A 21,057-nucleotide genomic window follows, 5' to 3' on the forward strand; every position below is an offset into this window, starting at 1 on the left:
GAGAGGACAATCTTTCCCGTCAGAGAGGAGAGGTCTGGACTTCAGGAATAGTCTTCCTAGTCAGAGAGTCAGAGAGTGGAGGCTTAGACTTTGGGGACAGTCTTCCCTGTCAGAGGGGGCAGGCCTGGACTTCAGGGACAAACTTCCTAGTCAGAGTGAGGAGGCTTGGACTTCGGAGACAATGTTCCCAGTTAGAGAGGGCAGGCCTAGACCTCAGGGACAACCTTCCTAGTCAGAGAGGGGAGGCTCGGAGTCTGGGGACAATCTTCCCAGTCAGGGAGAGGAGACCTGGACTTTGGGGACAATCTTCTCAGTCAGAGAGGGGAGGCCTAGACTTTGGAGACAATCTTCCCAGTCAGAGAGGGGAGGCTCGGACTTTGGGGACAGTCTTCCCAGTCAGGGTGGGGAAGCCTGGACTTCAGGGACAATTTTTCCAGTCAGAGAGGCGAGGCCAGAACAAGGGTGAATAATGAGTCAGTGGCTGAAATCTGTGTTCCACAAAGTACAAAGCACACAAGTCAGCAGTCTTTTACCACGTCAGACCTTCCTGCAAAGCTGCAACCCAAGGTCAGAGCGAAGCACTTAGATTTGAGCGGACATCCTCTTCTACTGAAGGGCTTTTGGTTCAACTACCAGGTGAGCTTCTGCTGCATTAACACAAGATACTTCAAAGACCTGGGGCTCGGTTCAGAGCCTTGTTCTGCCTTCAGTTCATTTGTCCTAACAGGGGCCCTCTGGAGCCCCAGGCCCAACACCTCTTGCTACAGAGTCAGGACCGCTGGTCCAGGGAGCCGGGAGGGATACAAGAAAACCGGAAGTCATCTCTACCGAGGAGCTTTAAGTTCCCAGCACTTAAATTTTAGGCACTGAAGAGAAAGTGGCTTCTGGCAACATGGCTCTTGGATGTGCCAATTCCTGGAAAAAGAGGTGCCCTCTTTATCCAGGAGATGTGGAAGTTCATTCCGGAAACCTTCCTGATCCTACAGCACACGTCTCAGCAAGCACAAATGTTTCTTCAGCAGCCGTCAGCTTCTGAGTGTGCCCTGTGATGGGCTGACCCCGTGCTGGGTTGGGGGGGTAGGGGGAGGGTCAGGGAGGGCGGAAGATGTCCCGGGCCTTGGGGGACGCATGAAGAAAGAAATGGGCAAGAAATCACAGCCTCACCCAATTATAACTGTGAGCAGTTCTGAACCATGAGAACAAGCATTTTTAAAATGCCCGATCTGGGGGCAGAACGGTGGTGCTGGGAACGAGTCACAGCTTTGCACCCCACACTCCCTCCCCTGCCAGGCTTGGAGAGGAATCCGATGATTTTTACCACAATTTTTACCACCAACCTTAGTTAGGTGTCTTCTTGTGTTTCACAATGATGTGAGAAGCTGGAAGGAATTTTTCTGCTCTTGCACTGACCTCCAGAAAACCAGACCCCGCGGCAGGAAGGTGGTGGTGGTCCAGAGGAACTTCGGGGACCTGTCCAGATCTGTGAGTGACGTCCATCCAGGTTAGAGGCCCGGCAGAGAGAAACCTGCCTTAAGAGTGGGGGATCTCACACTAAAAAAGAGAATTGCAAGCCAATATCGCTGAAGAACATGAAGGCAAAAATTCTCAATAATCGAGAATTCAATAGTATGTTAAAAGAATGATTCACCACGATCAAGTGGGATTTCTTCCTGGGCTACAGAGGTGGTTCAATATTCGCAAATCAGGGGCGCCTGGGTGGCTCAGTCGGTTAAGCAACTGCCTTCGGCTCAGATCGTGATCCTGAAATCCTGGGATCGAGTCCCGCATCAGGCTCCCTGCTCGGCAGGGAATCTGGTTCTCCCTCTGACCCTCCCCCTTCTCATGCTCTCTCTCTCTCATTCTCTCGCTCCCTCTCCTGAAATCTCTCTCTTTCATTCTCTCACTCCCTCTCAAATAAATAAATAAAATCTTTAAAAAAATTAACGAATCAATCAACATGATACATCACATTAATAAAAGAAAGGATAAGAACCAGATGATCCTCAACAGAAGAAGAAAAAACATTTGACAAAATATACAAAAATACACAAAAGACCCAAGCTAATACCCTCCTCAACAGGGAAAAACTGAGAGCCCTTCCCCTACAGTCAGGGACGAGACAGGAATGTCCACTCTCCCCATTACTATTTAACACAGTACTGGAAGTCTTAGCCTCAGCAGTCAGACAACAGAAAGAAATATAAGGTAACCAAATCAGCAAGAAAGAAGTCAAACTTCCACTATTTGCAGATGGCATGACACTGTATGCAGAAAACCCAGAAGACTCCACCAAAAAATTGCTAGAACTAATACATGAATTCAGCAAAGTTGCAGGATATAAAATCAATGTGCAGAAATCTGTTGCACTTCTATACACCAATAAGGAAGCAGCAGAAAAAGAAATCAAGGGGTCAATCCCATTTACAGTTGTGCCAAAAACAATGAGATACTTATGAATAAACTTGAAGAGATAAAAGATCTGTACTCTGAAAACTATAGGACGGGGCACCTGGGTGGCTCAGTGGGTTGGGGACTCTGCCTTCAGCTCAGGTTATGATCCCAGGGTCCTGGGATCAAGCCCCACACTGGACTCTCTGCTCAGCAGGGAGCCTGCTTCCCTTCCTCTCTCTCTGCCTGCCTCTCTGCCTACTTGTGATCTCTGTCAAATAAATAAATAAAATCTTAAAAAAAACTATAAGACACTTATGAAAGAAATTGAAGAGGACACAAAGACATGGAAATCCATGCTCGTGGACTGGAAGAACATCCTTAAAATGTCTGTAACAAACTAAGCCACCTATGCAGCTACTGTAATCCCTATCGAAGACTAGCATTTTCCATAGGGCTAAAACAAACAATCCTAAAATTTGTATAAAGACCCAGAATAGCCAAAGCAACCCTGAAAAAGAAAAGAAAAGCTGGAGGCATCACGATTCTGGATTTCAGGCTCTATTACAAAGCTGTGATCATCAAGACAGTATGGTACTGGCACAAAAACAGACACGTAGAGCAACGGAACAGAATAGAGAGCCCAGAATTGGACCCACAACTATACGGTCAACTAATCTTCAAAAAAGCAGGAAAGAAAGACCAGTGGAAAAAGAGAGTCTTCAACAAATGGTGTTGGGAAAACAGACAGCAACATGCAGAAGAATGAAACTGGACCACTTTCTTATACCATACACAAAAATAAATTCAAAATAGATGATAGACCTAAATGTGAGAGAGGAAACTGTCAAAATCCTAGAGGAAAACACAGGCAGAAGCCTCTTTGACTTTGGTTATAACCACTTCTTATTAGACACTTCTTATTAGTTTCCCTTGCGGGAGGCAAGGGAAACAAAAGCAAAAATGAACTATTAGGAATTCATCAAGATAAAATGCTTCTGCACAGTGAAGGAAACAACCAACAAAACTAAAAGGCGACCTACAGAATGGGAGAAGATACTTGCAAATGACATGTCTGATAAAGGGTTAGGATCCAAAATGGCTAAAGAACGTATCAAACTCAACCCCCAAAATCCAAATAATCCAGTTAAAAAATAGGCAGAAGACATGAATAGACACTTTTCTGAAAAAAGACGTCCAGACGGCCAACAGAAACATGAAAAGATGCTCAACATCACTCATCATCAGGGAAATGCAAACCCAAACCATGACGAGATATCATCACACCTATTTAGAATGACTAAAATTAACAACACATGAAACAACAGATGTTGGCGAGGATGTGGAGAAAGGGGAACCCTCGTGCACTGTTGGTGGGAATGCAAGCTGGGGCAGCCACTCTGGAGCAGTATGGAGGTTCCTCAAAAAGTTAAAAATAGAATTACTCTATGACCCAGTAATTGTGCCAATAGGTATTTACCCAAAGATTAAAAAAAAATACAGATTTGAAGGGATGCATGGACCCCAATGTTTACAGCAGCAGTATCAACAAGAGCCAAACGATGGAGAGAGCCCAAATGTCCATTGACTGATGAATGGATAAAGAAGATGTGGTCTATATCTACAATGGAATATTACTCAGCCATCAAAAAGAATGAAATCTTTCTGTTTGCAACAACGTGGATGGAGCTAGAGTGTATGACACTAAGTGAAGTAAGTCAGAGAAAGACAAGTACCATATGATCTCATTCATATGTGGAACTTAATTAAGAAAACAGACGAACATATATAAAGGGGGGGAGGAGAGAGGGAAGTAAATGCTAAGAGACTCGTAACTATAGAGAACAGACTGAGGGTTGCTGGAGGGAGGTGGGGAGGGGATGGGCTAGGTGGGTGATGGGCATTAAGGAGGGTGTTGTAGGTAAGTGATGAATCACTGAATTCTACTCCAGAAACCAATATTGCACTGTATGTTAACTAAGTAAAATTTAAAGAAATAAAAATTAATAAACAAAGAAGCCTAAATACAAGGTTAAAAAAAAAACATAAAAGAAAAGAGTGGGGGATCTCAGGGACAGGGCCATGAAAGACTTACTTGGATGTTTTCAGCCTCAAAAATTATCATCTGTCCAGGTTGAGGGGAACCAGCTTTCCCAGAGGGGCAGAGAGCACCCCTGTTTTTCCTGAATTTCAGGAGCCACCTGTGCCTGCACTGGAGGAAAGAGAAAAGGTCACACAGTCCCTGGTGGCTGACACTGGTGCGTGCCTGTCCCTCCACCGGTCCTGCAGCATCCCTGGGTGAATGGCGACCATGTCTGCTGGCTCTTGGGGGCTGCTGGCCAGAAGCCTATTGCCTCTGTCCTCGGCAGAGCTGGGGACGTGCTCGTCTAATGCCTCTGAATATTTAGAATCCTTCATGTTTCCCAATCTGGTCCTTACCAGATGGAGGGCTTCAACAGCCAACTCTGGGAGCAGCAGGTTCATCGAGAGGGAGAACAGCTTAAATGCTTGAGGACCACCAACCCAGATGCTCAGTGGGGAGAGGGGCTGTCTGGGAAGCAAGAAGCGAACAACAGATGCCTGATTGTCTAGAACTGCCCTTGCCTTAACAACAGAGCATAAAATATAGGTATTTTAGGAGTGAGTGTAATTGTCAGTTATTGACTCCCTGCCCCCCAAGTTTCCGATGTAGCAGATCCTGACTGACTGCTCCAAACCCACATCCCTCTCTCTGGGGTTCAGGTAAACTAAGCCTCTCTTCCTTAAGTCACATGCCTCACGCCAGCCCCTTCCCTTGCCACCGATTGGTTGGGGCCGGGCCTGAGGCATCACTATGGCCAATGAGATGTGTGGGAAAGTTAGCCGGGGCTTTGGGAAGGATTCCCTCGCTCATAACAAGGCAGGCCCAGGAAGGGCTGGCTGGGAAGGAAGCTGGTAGAAGATAATGTCAGCAGACAGAGGACGGCTGGGCAGAAATATGGAGAGAGCCCAACTCCTTGACATCCCTGAGCTGCTGGATACAGCCCACCCTGAAGCTGCCGACCTCTGGACTTATATTTTATAAAATGTTTACTGTTCTGATTCCTTAAGTCATTTTGAGTAGGACTTGTCTCTCACTCTCAGAAGAAGGTATTCTAACCTATAATCTAAGCAATTTGGGCATCACGAATTACCTTGGAATTAAAAAAAAAAAAAAAAGGAAACCGTTTAACAAAAACACCTCTCTTCAGTGGCTGCAGGCATGGCATACCCGTCCTCTCCCTGCAAACGCAGACCGCTCGAGGACAGTTTAGGCAGGTGGCCCCTGTTCTGGGATCTTCTACTTTCAACCATGTCCAACAGGACAGAACCAGTCCTCCATTCTGGTGGAGGGTCCCAGGTTTGTTCTTCAGACCTGTGCTCCCTTCCTGTCCTCAGGCCGGAAATCCCCCAAAACACTAAGGGCTAAGTACAGTGGGGGTGAAAATGCCAGAGACAGGCTCTCACAAGGAGAGATTTCCGAACTTCATAACTGCAAAATAAAATCCAGCCCAAGGAGCTGTAACATAAATTTGGGTTTCGGAAGAAGCCCAGCACTACCCCTCCCGCCCCAAAATGTTTTTCTGAGTAGGGTCTGAGGGTCCTGCCCTGATTTAATGCTGAGCCCAGCTGGGCAGAGGCAGCCCCCAGCCCAACCCCCAACCTTACGGAAAAGCAAAACAGCCCCTTAACCACCATAAAGCCTTGCACGGGATTTCCATCTGTAGTTACTGAAAAAGCCCTGTCCCCAGCCCTCCAATAAGGATCAGTGAGCACCTGGGATACCATTTCTGGACCTTGCCTTCCCCCCACTCTCGATTAAGCAACCAGGCTCCGTAAGACGGTTACTTTTTGGAACAAAAGCTCAGACAATTAGAAATGTTTTTCTAATACCAAGGCCAAATTCCACCCCCCCCCAGTAAATCCTCTAGAAACAAATTTGTGATTTTCTCCACTCATCCCAAAGGTCTTTTTGTCAAGGTGTAAGTGTTCCCTGAGGTAGATACTGAATTAAACCAGCAGCAGGGGAAAAAGAAGGTGGTTACCTGCTTTGTGCGCTGAGGGAGGACCAGGGATTGGGGACCATGGACCTCAAGGCTGGCTCCACCTGTCTGACCTGTCGGGCTTGCCGCCTCCGGGTCTGGCACCGGGTTCACCTGCCGGGGGGCTGGGCTCACTGCCAGCACTGGGGCCCCTCCGAAGGTGTGTGTTCACCTGTGGAGACGTGCTCCCCAGTCTGTTTCCATCCTGTGACACCCCCCCCCACCACCACCGGCCCCTCCACACCAGCACATCTTTCCTGAGTCCTTTGTATCTAACCCTAAAGCTGCTGGTGAGAAAGAAAAAGGAAGAGGAAGGAGGGAAGAGGACAGGAAAAACCTGGTTCCCACACCCACCCCCAGTTCCTGGGTGTCGGTCAGGGAGGTGGAGCTGGGTGGGACCAGAAGCCTGAGCGAGGCTGCCATGGTCATCATCACTGGGATCAAATTCCAGGGCTGCTCTTTCCCTCTGGGTGGCTATTTTGGGAAAGCAGCTTTACTCCAGCAGACTGGCCACCACCGACACCGGAATCCGGAAGCCTCCAAGCTCTGCCAGGCCCCAGTGCAGGTGAAGGCAGGGAGAAGAGCCCCAGGGAGCAAAGGGCAAGTTCCAGGCGCCCTCAAAACTCTGCTCTGAGCACACATGGGCCCACCTATCCCACTTGTCTCCAGGCCTCCACGGAGGATCACCGAGCACCTGGGATTCTGTCTGGGTTGCGAGAGGGGGTCCTAGCTTGATGTCTGAACGGGGCCACTGATGGCACAGCTGGTGGGGCTGGTGGCACCCGGTCCGCCAGCAACACGGGCCTTTTTCTTGCCATCCGGGACTCAGTGCCCTTGGCGGCCAGATCTAGCTTCTCCTCCCTTGCACTGTCTGAGGCTCGCCAAGTGCAAGTCCATAGCGAGCATGTGAGCTCACAGCATAGGTGTGTGGGAAGGAGGAAGGCGGGGGGTGGTGGTGGCATTCCAACCACTGCTCAAGTTCAATTGCGTGCTATGGAGGCGGCCAAGTAAGCTGAGCCTCTGGGAGCCACTGCAGAAGAGAACGGCGGCAGCCAAGAGCTGTGGGCACAACCGAGATCTTCCAATACCTGGGGTTTTCCGGGGCAAGGGCAGACGCTAGGTATAAAGGCCCTAGCAGAAAGCCAGAATTCATTTCCCTGAGCAGACAGTGAGGCAGAGAAAGCTGCTAGGGGCGAGAAGCTTGGTGGAACTCAGGCAGAGCTCATCCTCCTTCCCCGGAGGGTTACCCCGCTCCTCAAAGGAGAAAAGGGGAAGGATGCCTGGGTCAGGCAGGGCCTCAGGGCAACACTGAGCTTTGTGAAGCCCCATCTCCGAGTCAGCAGCTAGTTCTGGTCCCCAGAGGAGACAGCAGCCAGGCCGGCCCTGCTCAAGGAGCCTGATGCACAGCACTGGGGGGCATGACCCGGGTGGGTCTGTCCTAAGGCCTCACTCTTCCTCCTCCTCCCTTTCCAACAGCCAGTCCTGGGTCACAGGCTTTCAGAAAAATCCCCCAAGCCCCAAACAACGTCAGACCGCACTGGCCCTTAGCTCATCTGCTAGTCACTGGGCTAAGACCCAAACTAATGGGAGAGAAATGCTGAGCGATTTCAGAAAACCAAACTGCAAAAGGTGCTCACGATAAAATCTTCAGCCGGATGGCCCCGTGCTCTGAAAGACTCGAGGGAAGCACTTAGCAAATAGGCCTAAAAAAGAAGTTGACAAGGCCTTCTGCCCCCAATGTAGCAGATGAGAACCTTTCAAATTTACATATCAAGTCCCATGATAAGTCATTCGGGATCCCCCAAAGTAGGAAGCCTGCTTGTGGTTACAGCAGTGTGAGTCAAGGAAACAAACAAATGAGCCCGATGAGGTCAGCCCTTTGGAAAAGGAACAAAGAAAAACTGCTCCCGGGCGAGAAGCAGCTCACGACGCCCAAATGATGGTCACAGAAAGCCCATTTCTGAATCCTGGAGTCCAGTGGGTCTCAAAGGGAGGGGAGGGGTGACTTGCCCCCCAGGGACATCTGGCAATGTCTGGAGACGTTCTGGGTTGTCACAACTGGAGGTGGGTGTACAGTGGGTACAGGTCAGGGATGAGACTACATATCACACAGGACACCCCCAAACACTGAGGCTCACCACACCCCAAATGTCAGCAGTGCTTTGATTGAGAAACAGCTTAACACAAGGCAAGAGTTTTCTCTCTTCTTTAAAAGTCCTGGGAAAATGGTCACCTTTAGTCACCGGACATGTCCCTCAGCCTAGAGGGCCCCTGGTGGGGACCCCTCCTGTCTGTGATGAGGCTCGGGGAGCACGGGCTCTGCATCTTTGGAGGGACCCCTGGGAACAGACCAAAGCTTGGGCAAGGTGCCCAGCTGCTGGCCGGGGGCTCCGGACCTCCGAGCTTGCCCTACTGCCGCTCAGCTCTGAAGGGCTCCCACCCAAGCCAGGGAGAAAGATCGATGATTCCACCGTCACAGCCGCCGGCCTCACCCGTGGCAGGTGCTTCACAGGCGCTGGTGACCTTTCACACACTCTGTCTTGCCTGAATAAATAAAAGCAGAGTCCTTCTGCGTTCCTGACCTGCCAGCCCGGTGGAACGGCAGAGGCCCCACGTCCAAGCGCAAGGGGCGGGGAGGGGAGAGCCAGGCACACCCACCTTCACAGCTCAAGAAGGCAGGGCCCCTGAAGGAAGCTGGGAGCGGATCGGGGGTCCACCCCGGACCCCCTGAGACAAGCCCCTGCCTGGTGAGCCCCTGGGGGTCCGGAGCTGAGCTGATGGCAGACACATCCAGGGGTACCCCCGTGCCTAGCTACACACCCTGGATGTCAGTCCCACAGAAACAGAGGCTCCAGAAACATAAGGAGCATATCACACCCTTGGAGTCTTTCCTGGTCTGCCACAGCTCAGCACACAGTCACCGGAAACCAAACCCGGAGCTGGGCAGATGGGAAGGACATGACCCCAGGGCCTACAGTGGCTGCCTTTGGGGAGTTGGGAGCTGGAGGGAGATGCAGGCTGGACATGGGCCTAACCCATGAGCATCTCTACCTCCGGATCATTTGATTTTTTATGAGTTACCACTAATTTTATCATCTTAAAAGAACATTTGAAAGGAAAGAATAAGGGCAGACTATGCGTACAGACACCCACTTTCCTGGGAACACACCTCACCTGCTCAGGGAACTGTCCACGACAGGCTTGCACGGGCTGCTGTTCCCGGTCACCGGACCCCAGGAAACTGCCCCACACGAGGCCACAAAGGCCAAAGAGAAAGGGTAGAGGCAGTGAGACAGCGCCTGGTGCCAAACAAGGAAATGAGAAAACCAGCTCACGCGAGACCAGGTGGGAGGGAGACTGCAGGCCCGACATCCCCATGTCTCCTGCCAGCACCCCCTGAGCAGGTGGCCGTCCCCACCGATCATCCCCTAAGACCCTGATAAGGTTCTGGATCCATCACTCACCTCTGAGGCTCGCACTGAGGAAAAGTCATGCACAGCTAAAATCCAGAAGCTTGCCAACCTCCCGTTACCCGGCCGGCTCTCAGTTGGAACAAGGCACTGCACCCCCACTTCCCGACCCTCTGGACCTGAGACCTGATTTTCCACTTAAAATTCTGCCTCAGCCTCGGGCCTGAGCTCGGCATCATCCCCACTGCTTCGACCTCTTACTTCTTCCCATCACGAGTTCCGGGCTCCCCTCCGCTGGCTTGGTTACCCCCCACCTGGGGAATAGCTCACACGTCGGGGTCACCTTTCCAAGATCCCCTGTCCTGCGAGAGGGACCCAGGCACCTAGAGACAGGGCCAGAGCTGGGGGGACAGGGGCTGACCCAATGGGACAACTCACAAACTCTGACACTCTTGTGAGCATCGGCTCTCCCCTAATATCAAAGGCAAAACTTGAGGTACAACACTGGGGCATAAACCATCACATTTAAGTAATACCATGTACATCATAAACTGTTGTAAGAAAAATAAGTAGATAAGGAAATAATACTCAGAGTAATAACCTAAAGTCTGTGTGTATATGGGTCTTCAGCTTAAGAAGTTCTGCTACAGGGACACCTGGGGGCTCAGTCGTTAAGCGTCTGCCTTTGGCTCACATCATGAGCCCAAGGTCCTGGGATCGAGCCCCGCATCAGGCTTCTTGCTCAGCAGGGAGCCTGCTTCTTCCTCTGCCGGCTGCTCCCTCCTGCTCATGCTCTCTCTCTGACAAATAAATAAATAAAATCCTAAAAAAAAAAAAAAAAAAAAAAGAATATCTTCTACAAAGGCAAACAAAAGCAATGTTCCCGGTGGGCTTGACAGAGAAGTCAGTTCACTCACACAGGTGCAGCGAAGGGGGGCTTGCAAGAGGGAAGCCACTCCCCATAGCCCCAGTCCGGGGTCCTGGCAAGGGCTGCTGGCTCTGGGGGTTAAAAACTGGTGATCTGAGATGCAGGGCGGAGGAGAAGAGAAGACACACAGAAGCCAAGTCAGATACGATTCCACTGCACTGGACAGTGAATTAATGGGGGAACCTACTGCCATCCCCCAAAGGAAGGGTTCGAGCATGGGGTTTATTTATAAAAGCATCAGGACTCAGGGTCCAAATAAGGTTGGACAGCTCAAGGTTGGCCCAAGAGATGTTATAAGCGAGGGATGTGTGTGGACCCCCACGTGCTGTCCCTTCTGCTCCTGTTCCCCCCTACCGATGGGTCACTTTCCAGCTACACCCTCGAGCCCTGGATGTCCTCGAACCTGGCCCGACCCCTGGTTCACTGAGCAAACCTGCCCTCAGAGGAATACCAGACGCCCTGATTTGCAAACTCATCATGGGCCGAGTGGGAGCCTCTCCCTGGTCAGGGGATTTCTGCATTGAGTGCACAGTGAACCTGCTATCTGGCTTAGACCAAAAGAGCAAAGCTCTCGTTTTTAAATGCCAGCCACAAACCAGCTCACTGAAGGAGGCCGGGTGGGGATGGCGGGGGAGATCTCTCCAAGAACACGGGCCAGGGTCTGCCGCTCCCGGGTGCTGGCCCTCCGGCCGCTGGGCCTGCCCCCGGCATCCGTCTTGCTAGCTTTGCCAACTGGCTCCTGCCCGCCCTCGGGCCTCCAGAGGGACGCAGCCCTGCTGGATTTCGGACTTCTGGCCTCGAGAACTGTGGGAGAGTCAATTTCTGTTGTTGCAAGCCCCCCAGTTTGTGGTCAGCTTGTACAGCCGCCAAGGAAACACACCCCTGGAGTCATTCATTAACTCATGAAACAGCAGCAGGGGTGGGGGGGGGAGGGTAAGGTGCAGGGGGGTGGGGAGGGAGGAGTAAGAAAGAGGCCTCTGAGCAGCCCGAAATCCTAGCCTACGGCCAAGTTCCTGCCCTTCCTCAGAAGGTCCGGGCACCCTCCAACGTGGTGTTTTGTGAATATTTACGGATTCTACCGATTCTGTCCACCCAGAGTCCCCTTGGAGGAGCAATCACCCCAAGGGGACAGGGAGCTGAAGTTCAAAACCAGGTAAATGACAACTACTATTAAATGAAAGCAATGCATCAAAGCCATGCTTTCTTCCTCGGATACCGGGGCCGGGGCTGGCTGCCCTTGAGACCCCCTCATTCCCTAGTACCTTACACACCGTGCGGACCTGCCACGGGGATTGGAGTCCCTGACCCACAGCGATTCAGAAGCAGAAACTCAGGACGGCAGAGAAGGTTGGCTGAACTCAGGTTCACCGACAAAACTGAAGGGAGACAAGCAAGGGGCAGAGAACAGAAGGGAAGGGAATGATCTTACACATAGTCGGGAAAAAAGCCCCGTGCTCTGAAGCCGGGACCCTCAGGCCACTGTTCCACAGGCCACAGCACAGCCATAACGTTTCACGGGATAATGTGGTTTGGCAGGAAGAGGTAAACTGTGCTGATTCTGCTTTAAGAGGCACACTGTTGGGGCGCCTGGGTGGCTCGGTCGTTAAGTGTCTGCCTTGGGCTCAGGTCATGATCCCAGGGTCCTGAGATCGAGCCCCACATCAGGCTCCTGCTCAGTGGGAAGCCTGCTTCTCCCTCTCCCTCTCCCCTTGCTTCTGTTTTCTCTCTCTCTGTGTCTCTCTCTGTCAAATAAATAAATAAAATCTTAAAAAAAAAAAAAAAAAAAGGAAGCATACTATTCCCTTTGCCCGCCTGTCCCTGAAGTGGGCTCCGGCTGGTTCCCCAGTCCACAGGGAGGGAAACCACCCACGGTGTCCCAACGGCCGATATGGAACGCATGGCGCAGGAGGAGCTCGCCAAAGTGTGCAGGACACATGGACGCGGGAATGCAAGGACACAGGATACATCAACAAATGGATGAACATTAAAGTTTTGGAGAAACGTCGGAATTCTTCACCAGGCTCCTCCTCCTCTCTCTGCTGACTCTGCCTTGAGCTTGACTTCTCTTATAAAATTCCTGGGACCGTTTAACCATGGAAATAGCCATGACAGCACTAACTCCCTGGAGGGCAGATACCTGTGATACAGCGGATCAGGAAAAAATGCCAGAAATGCTGCCTGGTGTCCTAACCACCTTTTTCTTTAAGTCGCAAACTATTGGCATGGACAGGAATCTACAAGGGCAAAAGATCCACAAATAAAGTGAGAAATTCTGGTGGTTGGGGCAGGGTGGGGGGCAGCTGCCTGGGTGGCTCAGTCAGTTAAGTGTCTGCCTTCGGCTCAGGTCATGATCCTGGGGTCCTGGAATCGAGCCCCACGTCAGGCTCCCTGCTCAGCGGGGAGTCTGCTCCCCCTGCCCAGCCTGCCACTCCCCCTGCTTGTGCCCGCTCTCTCTTGCTCTCTCTTTCTCTGTTAAATAAATAAATTGCAGTGGAGAGACCCGAAGGTGGCTCCCGGGATGGAAGCCTCCTGGGGTTCACACCTGGGTGCCATCCCCTCCCCCTGTCAGGACCCACGACTGGCTTCCAACCAACAGAATGTAGCAAAGGTGGTGCGCTGCCCTCCCCCCGTCCAGCTCCCACAGCGCCCACATGCCCACTTCCATTCCCGAGGCGCCCGCCGCTCACCCCTTCTCAACAGCAGCTGAGTCATGCCTCCTGCGTTGGAGCCTGGCTCTGCCGTGACCACGCTTACATCTATGTTTCCTCATATGTAAAACAGGGACAACAGTTTCCTCACAGCATTGACACAAGGATTAACTAACGTAAGGTCTGGAAAGCGCTTACAACAGTGACTGGCACACAGTAAGAGCTCCATAAATGTTTGTTATTTATGCATGACTAATGCACCTTCTGCTGTCCTGACGGGACTGCAAGGTCCACGAGGGCAGCGACGGTCTGCCTCATCTGCCGTTGACCACAGCCTTGGATGTGGGGTGGGTCAAGGGGTACTAATGACCACCTCCTGGGATCCTTCTAGCGACTCTGAGGACCAGAGTTAAAATGGGTTGAGAAATGTTCAATTCTTGCCCAGTACCCCTGAGGAAACGAGGGGTAAAACGAGGACCATCTCACTCGCAGACGATGTTCTTTATGTTTCTCTGCTGCCTTAAAGACAACTCGTAACAAAGTTAATTTGACACATATTTAAGGAGAAGCAGAAGTGTTAGCCTCCAGTACAGTAATTAGGCTTAAATGGAAACAATTCACATAAATGAGCATAATTAGCGGTATGTGAACACGGTGGCAGCTCACATTTCTGGAAGCATTTGAAAGAAGGTGTGATTCTTTGGTGCAGGGAGGAGAATGAGAGAGGCGGGGGAAGTTTGCTTTTTTCCCCCAGTCGGTGTTGAATGATGTGGCTTATAAGTGGCTCTAAGGGGACGGAAGGTTTGAAGTGTTTTCGGGGGTGAGATGCATTTGAGGGGACAGGACCGTCCTCAGCGGGCGCCAAAGTGGGGTGCGGGCTTGGAACGGTGGCACAGCTGGTGAGGGGCGTTACGCCTGAGACCGAAAGGGAAGGGGCCCCAGGTGAACGCTGACCGGTCTGTGGGTCTTACCCTGGCTGATTCCACTTCTGCCCCCAAAGGCCAGCGCAGTCTCTCAGAGTTCGTCTTCATCCCACCGGGCACCCCTCATCTGGTTGTGCCCAGGGAGGGGCTATCAGGACAGGAAGACAGCTGGTCGGCACCCGGGGTAAGTAGCTTCCACACAGCTCCCTCTCTGAGCCAGCAACTTCCCCAGAAGAGTATCAGGAACTGTTTCTCCACCTCCCCAGGTCGGAGGCAAGGGACGTTCATCACCTTCGGGGTCTGGCGACACTTTTGACAACCACCAGCCTTGCTGAGGTTCTGGAGGAGGGGCTGTATCGTTCGGGGGTCGATCACATGGTCTAGGATATGACACTGGCTTTGCCCCACCATTGGTGGTGGGTTTCATGATACATGGGTTATGAGTACAGTAGTCGTATCCAGTTTGAAATTTCAAGTCTATGTTCATGAATTTTATCATGACCAGAGAGCCTCAGAATAGGTTTAACGCCAGGACTGGGAACCGATTTGGTCCAAGCCAACTCACCCCTGCCCCCCACCCTTCCACTGCCAAGACAACACTTGGCCTTGTGGATGGACCCTCCCTTTCTTCCCAGGGGAGGTGAAGGGAATCCAGCAGGCGTGCCCACCTGTAAGAGGTCATGTGGGAAATAGGGAGGAGTAAGCCAGGACCACTCTCAGAAAGGGGCAAGCCGCACATCAAATGACAGAGGTCAAGGTGGGGCCCCAGGGTGAGACCGGTCACCACTGTGGGCTCCGTGCACGGGAGCCCCCCACGACACACAGCCGTCTGTTGCCTCCTGCTCATAGCCAGCAACCTGGGGAGCAGGATGTATTTTGTCTGTATCAACAAGGCATTTTCCTCCATTTAATGATTTTTTTTAAAAAGTAGGCTCCACATCCAGTGTGGAGCCCAACGAGGGGCTTGAACTCACGACCCTCAGATCAAGCCCTGAACTGAGATCAAGAGTCGGACCCTTAACTGACTGAGCCACCCAGGCGCCTCCATTTTACTTCATTTAAATATCTGCCTTCCTAGTTAGCAACAGCAACGAAAATGAAAGCCTCCTTTTTAGGAAGGGGAAGTTGAGAGGGATATTTGCAATGCAAAAATCAATCAAACAGCTCCAAAAACCTCACTAAATACTATCAGTGTAGAGAAAGGTTCTTTTGATTTATCAACAGCACTGAATATCTGGGCAGGGAAAGCTCTGGATCTCCGTGGATGTCTTCCAGGAGACCCCAGCTCCTGGGGCCCTGGTCTATACATGTGACCTTGGGTACTTACACCACGGGTCTCCAAAGGAGGTCCCGACACAATCAGCCTAGTTTGAGAGAAGAAGAACCAAACCCAGGAAGGTTAAGTCCCGTTTGCAGATGTGCGCAGCTAGCGGCAGACAGAGGTGGGCCCGGCCACCACATCCTTGACCAGAAAACCCTAAGCTTCGTGGACACGGCAGACCCCCCAGAGAACGGAGGTGCTCAGGAATGAACAAAGCCAGTCCACACCCTGGCATCTAGTTGCCTGCGTACGGCGTCTGCAGCCAGACCTAGAGACCAGCCACCAAACGCTTTCATTCCTAAGGACCCTTGAATCACTGAAGCGGAGTTTCAAGTAGCCCCTGCTGCCTCCCCCCGAAGCACACAGGCGCGCGGCCGTCACTGTCAGCCTACGAGATAAAGGCGCCGGCTTCTATGGGGGTGTGTGACAGGGTGGGGGGGCAGAGCGCTCCGGCTCCCCGGGGGGTCTCCGCCGTTCAGCAGCACCAGCTCTCCCTTGCTAAGAACCTTCCAGCCACCCACAGTCAAGCTCCTTAACACACCTCGAAACATACTCCGCGCTCCTAATTCCGTTAACGCCATCCCCTTTGATGTGACTCTCCCTTCTCTCCCAACGGCCTCAGAGCCCTGGCTGTTCACCCAAGCTCACACCCAATCCCTTCTACGGCCACGGAACTGCCTTGGGCTCTCCCCAGCTCTGTGAGCCCCTGAAATCCCACAGCACCGAGGAGCCTATGACATCCCCCAGCTGGTCTTTCCGCTCTGCACACCGCACTCCTACACACGCGTGCAACTGTGCACACATTGACCCGTCTAGGCATCCCACAAATTTATTCACCAAATATCTGCCACATGCCAGGCACTGTTCTGTCCCTTCTCCTATCCAGTCCCTCCCCATTCGGCAAGATGACTGTTTCCACCTCCTGCTCTCCCTCAAACTGCCACCACCCAGCCCCTCAGCAACCTCGCCCAATCTCATGGCATGAGGGACCATCTTAGTCACACCGATGCCCCTGCCAGACCAATCTCCTACGCTCCAGGTTCCGGCAGCCAATACCAGCTCCAGTTGGGTGTCCAACAGGGCAACACGCTAGAGCCCAAACACAACTCCAGATCCCCATAAAACCGTGCAGCCTGCTCCCCATCCCCCGCCCCCAAGAAACAATTTACCCATCTGCGTAAGCCACAGACACTGGCATCGTCTTTGTCTCTTCCACGTTGTGTCCTATCTCCCCACGTGCACCCAGCAGTACATCCTGTTCGTGCTCCCTTCCAACCCTATGCCTCTATTCCGCGCTACAGCCCAGTCCAACCCCCTGTGGTTTCCAGCCCACGGAACAGCCTCCAGGAGGTCTCCCTGCCACCCTTCTTGGCTCTGGATGGTCTTTACACAACAGCCAGAGTGATCGTTTTATTTATTTACTTTAAAGATTTTATTTACTTGATAGAGAGGGAGAAAAAGGGGCTCTATCCCAGGACCCTGAGATCACCAGGGTGATAGTTTTAAAAATGTGAAGATTTCTAAGCCCCAGAGCACACAAAGAGAGCCCTAGATGGTTTGGCTCCTGCCTGACTTCACTCACCTCCAGTCTTGCTGGCTTTCTTGCCAACTTCTCACAAATGCACCAAACATAGAACCTTCGCACTCGTGACCCTTCTGCCCAAAGACCCTTCTCCTGGGCCGTTGAGGTTTCTCCTCAATGACCTAACCCCTCCCTCCCCCATCAACATGAACAACCCCTTCTTGGCACGCTCCACCTTCCTGCCCCTCCACGGCATTTATCACAACCGAAACGTTTCAAATGTCCATCATGGGCAGGTACCACCTGTTTCCTCCAACAGAAGATCGGCTCCACAAAAGCAAAGATCTGCCTTTTGCTTCCTAACGCCAATGCTGGCACACAGCAAGGACTCAGTCCGTATCTGCTGAGGGAATGAATGAATGAGTCCCAGGTACCTAGTTTCTCTTACAACCTATATCTGATCTCCTGTGACCGGAGGCTGGGCAGCCTACAACCAGGGGCAGCATTCACTGCATGGTTTAGTACTTCCATCTTCCTCCACACTCAGCCCAGGACAAGGGCAGGTGCAGGGCGAGGACAGCAATCAGCTCACACGGCTGATGGGAAGTATTATCTTCCGTGCCGTGATGGAAGGACCCGGGGACTTTCGGTTTGAGATGTGCACCAAGGGTACGGCGTAAGGAGTGAAAAAGTGCAGTCTCGTGGCTGCACATCTGTTAACGAGGGGATCCCTGAGGCCAGCCAGACAGCGGGTCAGGCAGGGCAAAGCAGGCCAGTCCTGGCCAGTCCTCAAGTTTGGGAAGCTCGAGAGACAGGCCACTAACCCAGATGTCAATGGGCCCCCAAGGTCCCAGCTGATGCTGTCCCATCAGCCCTCTGCCCCTGGACAGACCCCCAAGAGAATGTTGGCAAGTACAGGAGCCTCGCCCCCTGCCCGGCCACCCATCCTGCCCAGCGCACCAGCTCAGCCACCACTGCACGGCCCTTAGGGCAGAGGCTGGGATGCCAAGACTCAGGGGAGTGGCCCTTTGTCCCAAAGGCCTCTCACACCTGGGGGCAGAGGCAGAACTGGCCACGCACACAGTGAGCCATTCTGCCCCCGTGATGTGGCTCTCAGCATCAGCTGAAGGGGTCCAGGAAGCCCAGCCACTCCTTAGAGCAGGAGACCAGCCTGAACGTACCCAGAGGGCATAGGCCCTGGGTCTTTCCGCATAGCCACGCTGCTCCCTCGCTCCCTGAGATGGTGAAGGCGCAGGAGCATGGGCCCTGTCCCAGCTACCAGGCCACAGCCACCTAACCTGGGGCAGGGGTCCTCCACACTGCCATTTCCCGATCCAGCCTCCATCCTGACCTGCAGCTCCCAGCCCACCCGTTCTGGCCACCAGGCGCTGGAGGGGAGGAGGGCTCATGTTCCCCTTGGGGACAGGAAGGCTGAAACTCCTTCTCCTGTTCCTCTCTTTCAAACATACGCTGGCCGAGGGGACGCCGGGTAAAACACTACTGTAGTGACCACAGGACGTTTCATAGCTGCTGAGATCTGTCAGGGGCACCGTGGGCAGCCAGCCAGCCTCAGCGCCCCCACTTTCAGGAGACCGAGGTATTTGCTCCCATCGTGGGGAACCAGCACCGATAAAACCAGAGGCCCCATGTCCACCCCCGGACTAGGGAGCCCTCCCGCAGCCACCACGGAGAGTGGGGAAGAAAGAAATCACCAGCCACGCAAAACGCACTAAAGGAATCCTTTCTCTCCGGAGATTACGAAATCAAAGAGCATTTTGTTGCTTCTTGGAAATTTTTCTCCTGACTCGGAGGCCACACAATTCAACAGCGTTCCCATTATTATGACTGAATAAGTTCCTGCCTCCCTCCTTCCGAACTCTCAAACAGACCGAGAACACAAGCGCTTACCTGCGCTCACCGTGGGACGAGGCGACAAGCCGCGCGGGCTTCCAGCCCCCTCCTCCCGGGGCTCGGCGGCAGCTCCCGCAAAATCTCGAAATCCCCGCGGATCTGCGCGGTCACGGAGGGAAGCAGCCAGGCTCTGAACAAGCCCAGGCAAGCCCAGGCAGAGCCCGCTTCTGGGTCCTCCTCCTGCGCGCACCACCCGGCCCCGGGGCGGGGGACACGGCCCTCCAGCTCGAGACCCCCCGAGTCGGCTCCCCCCAGACGGGTGGGGCGCCGGCCTCCCCCGCCTGAGAAGGGAAGGGCCAGGTGGCCAAAGGAGCGGCGCTGGGGGCGGCGCCAGCCTGCGCGGGCTTCGGGGCGGGGGCGCTGCCGGCGCCGGGGTCACGTCGGGGTGGGGGGGTGCGGGGCGCCCCGGAGGGAGACGGCGCGCGCTCCGCCGGGGGGCCGGTCCGCCTACCGCGGGGGCCCGGGCGCGCCTCCCGGAGCCCACGTCCCGGCTCCACGGCCATCGCCACCCTTCTGGGGCCCCTCGCCCCTCCGCGGCGGGCCCGAAGCCCGGGCGGGCCGGGGGCGCTGGAAGAAAGCAGACAGCGCGGAGCGCTCGCCGCGATGCCCACCGGCGCGGCCTCTGCCCGGGAACAGGGAAGAAGGCATCACGTCGCGTCCCGGGCGCGGGCGCAGGAGGTGTCCCGGGTCTGGATCTGTCGTCGCCGACGCTGCCCGCCGGGAGAGCTCGGAGGTCCCACGCAGCCGCGGATTTAAGGAGACGGGAAAGGGCTTCCAGGGCCGGGACCCGGCGCCCCGCCGAAAGCCACCGCCCGCCGGCCCGGCGCCCCGCCCCCGCTCACCGCGCCCCCAAGTTCCGGCCCTGCGGGCCGCTGGGGGTCCTGGGTCCGGCGCTGCCCGGGGAGCAGGAGGCGCTCGGTCGGAGCCGAGGGCGCGGGGCAGGGCGCATTTTCCCGCGCCCGCCTTCCGGGGTCCGGGGGACGGAGTTGCGGGGAGGAGCCGGGCCGCCCGCAAGGTGCGCGCCTCCCATTTCTAGCGGTTTCCACGGTGCCTTCCCCCCACGCCCTCGGGGTTGGTGGGGGCGCACGTGCGGAGGCGGCTCCAAAGACTCCCCTTCCTCTCTCTGCTGTGGGGAAGCGGATCCCCGGCCACTACGCCGCTCCCGACCGTCTTAAATCCCACCCAGTCCCACCGGGTCTGGACCTCAGAACCTTGAGCCAAGCAGCCCGGGGGCTCCCTCTGCAAGTGTTTCTGCCCTGGGGGTTGTTGCGGGACGGAGTGAGAAGCAAACCGTCCTCGTCCTCGAAGACCCACACAATGCTCCCAGGACTCTGCGCGATGCACCTGTGACCTACCTAGTCGGCTCCCGTCTCTTCCATGTGGACAAAACTGAAGGTTGGGGTCGTTTGAGTTGCTGGTGCATTGGCTCCCTGACGCGACAGCTGAAGCTGATTTGTCTTGTACTGAGGAGAAAACGTCCCTTTTCGGGGCGACAGGCAAGCGGCTGCCACCCAGGTGGGTAATCACATCTGGGCACACTGGGGAGCAAGTGGAGGCCAGGTGTGCGCTGCTTCCATCTGATGGATGAGGATCCTGAGGCTCAGAGATTAGTCCTGTGGAGCCCAATGTCTCCCAGACTTTTCCAGGGATTCTAGAACAGTCCTAGAAGAGGAAAGAGCCAGCCAGCAGGTGAGAATGCCCAGTTGCAGGAGGCTGGCTGCAGGTCAGGCTGACCTTTCCCCATGCCAGCAGCAGGAGAGGGGACAGTCCCCCCCCCCCATGGCCATCACCATGGGGCAGACAGGGTGAAGACGGCCTTCCCAGATCCTCAAAGTCTCAGGAAGATTCAAATGTGGAAAGTGACTCTGGAGGTAGCACATGGTGATGGAAGGGAAAGTGGGTTCTGCTCCTGGTTTGCTAATGACCTTGAGCAATCATAACAGCT

The 21,057-nt window shown here is 54.0% G+C and overlaps 1 long non-coding RNA gene across 2 annotated transcripts; it reads right to left on the reverse strand.

The window, feature by feature from the left end:
• Positions 1 to 1,148: 1,148 nt before the first annotated feature.
• LOC116871023 lies at positions 1,149 to 19,354 on the reverse strand. Of its 2 annotated transcripts, none has more exons than XR_004383329.1 (3): positions 19,110 to 19,354; positions 4,484 to 4,600; positions 1,149 to 1,551 (listed from the first exon to the last, which is right to left on the reverse strand). It is a non-coding gene; the product is annotated as an uncharacterized LOC116871023 (long non-coding RNA). The 2 variants fall into 2 exon arrangements; XR_004383328.1 differs by lacking the exon at positions 19,110 to 19,354 and adding an exon at positions 6,453 to 6,636.
• Between the last annotated feature and the right edge of the window lie 1,703 nt (positions 19,355 to 21,057).

The sequence above is a fragment of the Lontra canadensis genome, unplaced genomic scaffold, assembly GCF_010015895.1.
Source record: "Lontra canadensis isolate GAN:19392208 unplaced genomic scaffold, GSC_riverotter_1.0 scaffold25, whole genome shotgun sequence".
In the NCBI taxonomy this organism is placed as follows: domain Eukaryota; kingdom Metazoa; phylum Chordata; class Mammalia; order Carnivora; family Mustelidae; genus Lontra; species Lontra canadensis.